This window comes from Schistocerca serialis, chromosome 3 (genome assembly GCF_023864345.2).
Source record: "Schistocerca serialis cubense isolate TAMUIC-IGC-003099 chromosome 3, iqSchSeri2.2, whole genome shotgun sequence".
Lineage (NCBI taxonomy): Eukaryota > Metazoa > Arthropoda > Insecta > Orthoptera > Acrididae > Schistocerca > Schistocerca serialis.
The window spans coordinates 1,027,770,946-1,027,774,970 of record NC_064640.1 but is presented as its reverse complement, the minus strand read 5'-3'; positions in this window follow the sequence as shown (position 1 = coordinate 1,027,774,970).

The window sequence follows — 4,025 nt, the reverse complement described above, 5'->3', positions numbered from 1 at the left end:
CAGTCGGTGCTCGACGCCACCAACAGAAACTGCAACGTTTAACTTCACCACGCAATTTTAAAAATACATCTAGTAGGTTGCTGGCGGTGGCAGAAATGAAAAAAAAAAAAAAAAACAGGGAAGTCGACATGAAGTGTCCCGGACAAATGCGATATGTGACGAAACCGAACGACGGACCCATTGAACACCTTTTATGTGCCACTTACATGCTGTTACCATTGTTAGCAAAGTGGTGATCGCCAAGCGTGAACGTGCATCGTTTCCCTTTCAATTCTTGCTCTAAGGGGGATAAGGAGGCTGGTAACTAGTTCATGTACAGAACATTTAATAATAAATCAATACTTAAATATACAGCTCTAAAACCGTCAGTATATTTACAATGTGCAGCCAGTATTTTTAGAGGCATGTAGTCGATATTATGTACGTCATTATATCGATACCTTCTTTCGATATGTCGAGGCACTAAGATAATATTTGCTTAAATATTGATATATCGAAATCCCAATGTTTTAAAAAATATCAACGGTCCTACTATAGACATGTGGAGGTGGTATCAGGCGCTCATAGTTGAAGCAGGTGTGTGTGTGTGTGTGTGTGTGTGTGTGTGTGTGTGCGCGCGCGCGCCAACCGGTTGTGTCGAATCAGCGCAGTAACACGTAGAGACGTGACAGAACGGCAGAAAGGAGCCATCATCTTTAGAGGCGAGAAACATTCCACTGTGAATGGAATTGCCCATTTTCTTAGTATATCAAAGCGGATTGTCAAACGTGTTCGGAAGAAATGTTACACCACTTTCAGCTATGTAAAACGGCGTAAAAAACAGTGGTCGTAAGAAAACCCTAAACGAAAGGGACTGTTTACGGGTGTCACGCCTTGTCATTGATAATGAGTTTCGATCAGACAGGAACAGCTGTTGTTCAGAGAATCCTAGTCCATCTCAACCATTTTGTGTTCAAGGGACCAAACTGCTAAGGTCATCGGTCCCTAGACTTACACATAACGTAAACTAACTTACGCTAGGGACAACACACACACCCATGCCCGAGGGAGGACTCGTACATCCGGCGGGAGGGGCCGCGCAATTCGCGACATGTTGTCTCTAACCTGGCGGTCACTACTCGCTGCCTAACCAGTTTGTGAGTCGACATTACGAACATTCCGGCATGCAAAGCTACGTGTCTTCAGTGGACCAGACAACACAGAAACTGGATTGTAGCTGACAGTAGGCGTGTTGTGTGGTCCGGCGAGTCGGAATTTGCCCCTTTTCTACCGACGTAAGGCGTCGAGCATACCGAAATTTCACCTGCAGTGTCTAGTTTCGGCGCCGGCCGCTGTGGTAGAGCGGTTCTAGGCGCTTCAGTCTGGAACAGCGCTACGGCTACCGTCGAAGGTTCGAATCCTGCCTCGAGCATGGATGTGTGTGATGCCCTTAGGTTAGTTAGGTTTAAGTAGTTCTATGTTAAGTCTCATTGTGCTCAGAGCCATTTGAACCATTTTCTAGTTTTGGCCGGAAGTGGTTCAGTGATTGTTTGGGGTGTTTTCCGTGCCATAACTTGTGCCTACTCACTCAGTTTACCGTGGACATGAATCAGGACGGTTATGTCAAGATTCGCGGTGACAAAGTTTTGCTCTTTCTTCTAGTATGCTGCAGACACTAACGTCTTCGAAGATGACAGCACCAGTGCTCACAGTGCTTCACGCATACTTTACTGCTTTGAAGAACACTCGGGCACGATATCGCTAATGCAATTGCTGTTCTTATCGAAACGAGGCTCAACAATTAATATCTATGCTAACTATAAAACTGCCGAGTCTGTGTGTTTGTCTGCTCGAACACGCTAATCTCCAAACTACTAGATAAATTTTCATGAGGTTTTCGCAGGTAACTTGCGCATAGCTTGAGACAGCGTATAGGCTTTATTTAATCCAAAGTGGATCATAGAAAAAATATATATCGTCACTTAAAGTCTTATCTAAAACTGTCGTGTCTGTCTGTTGGAACACGCTAATCTCTAAAATTACTAAACGAATTTTCATGCGGTTTTCGCATGTAACTGAGCGTCGCTTGCGGCTTCATTTCGTCAAACTTGGATCGCGGAAAAAAATATCGTAATTTCAAGTGTTATCGATAGTAGTATTATAAATGCGAAAGTAACTTTCTCTGACACGTTTTCACGTCTTAACCGATTTCGATGAAGTTTGGTATGGTGATAGCTTGAACTCTGAGGAAGAACATAGGCTTCTTTACAAAGTTAAAAAAAAATCGACCCCTAAGAGATTGAAGCAGGTAATGGAACAATTTTCTAATATCAGTGAACATAAATCGTTCAAATGGTTCAAATGGCTCTGAGCACTATGGGACTCAACTGCTGAGGTCATTAGTCCCCTAGAACTTAGAACTAGTTAAACCTAACTAACCTAAGGACATCACAAACATCCATGCCCGAGGCAGGATTCGAACCTGCGACCGTAGCGGTCTTGCGGTTCCAGACTGCAGCGCCTTTAACCGCACGGCCACTTCGGCCGGCGAACATAAATCGTGTTAAGGAATTGGTTTCATACTGTACATGTGGTGTCTTGTATAGACACTTCAGTAGCACAATGCAGAGATGCACGCTGTTGCCCACGCCCCTCCGCACACACTGCTCGGCAGTGACGCTGCATGTGCCACTGTATCATGCGTTGATGGGGGGAGGCGGGGGCGGGGAGCACATCAACAGCTGTGCCTACCCGAACAGACAGACATGCGAGGTCACTGACGTTACTGGACGTACACTTACCGTCACTCATCATAACAAAACCACTGATATGTGAACACAGCTGTAGGTAACAGTTAGTAAAGAATATATCCTCGGCGCAGTTTTTGATGAAAAGAAATGTCGTGTGAACAGGGCCTGCCGTCGGGTAGACCGTTCGCCGGGTGCAAGTTTTCCGATTTGACGCCAATTCGGTGACTTGCGCGTCGATGGGGATGAAGTGATGATGATTAGGACAACACAACACCCAGTCCCTGAGCGGAGAAAATCTCCGACCCAGCCGGGAATCGAACCCGGGTCCTTAGGATTGACGTTCTGTCGCGCTGACCATTTTTTTTTTCTCCTGGGTGAAAGCCAGGTATCCTAGCCATTTTTTTTTTATTGAACAAACAGAGAGTACATATATATATATATATACACAAAGCAACAGTTCTTCAAGGTACCAGTTAAACATATACAAATGAGTGTTAGGTAAACAAATTATTAGAATAACATTAAATACAACAAAATATAACACATCCTGTTTTCTTTGTTTTTTTTTAATAATTTGTATTGAACAAACTAAAAGTACATATATATTCACTATGCAAGAGTTCTTCAAGGTACCATTTAAAAAATACAAATGACTGTTAGTTAAACAAAAAAAATATTAAAAAGAAAAACATTAAATACAACAAAATATAACATATTCTGTCTTCTTCCTTTTTTTTTGGTCGATGCATGAGAACGTGGTTATCATTCCGCTACCGGGGGCGGACAGTTTTTTTGATGGTTAACAACGACATTCTTCAAACACAACATTTGGTTCGAGGTTACGATGAAGAACACTTGGGTGTTGAGGGGAGCATTGTTAGGGCTTGCAAACAATTCGGTTATCTTATACATCATCCGTTTGACAAGAATCCATCTATTGAAAAGGATACAGAATACGGAATGACCTAGGTATGGAAATCCCTACCTCATATTAACCGGTATATCGTGGATCAAAGGCGTAAGAAATTTACTCGAGTGTTTCAAAAACATTCATTCGATCTCACAAAAAAATTATATTTTCCATACCAATGAAGATGGAAAGTCCGCATCTCGTGGTCGTGCGGTAGCGTTCTCGCTTCCCACGCCCGGGTTCCCGGGTTCGATTCCCGGCGGGGTCAGGGATTTTCTCTGCCTTGTGATGACTGGGTGTTGTGTGATGTCCTTAGGTTAGCTAGGTTTAAGTAGTTCTAAGTTCTAGGGGACTGATGACCATAGATGTTAAGTCCCATAGTGCTC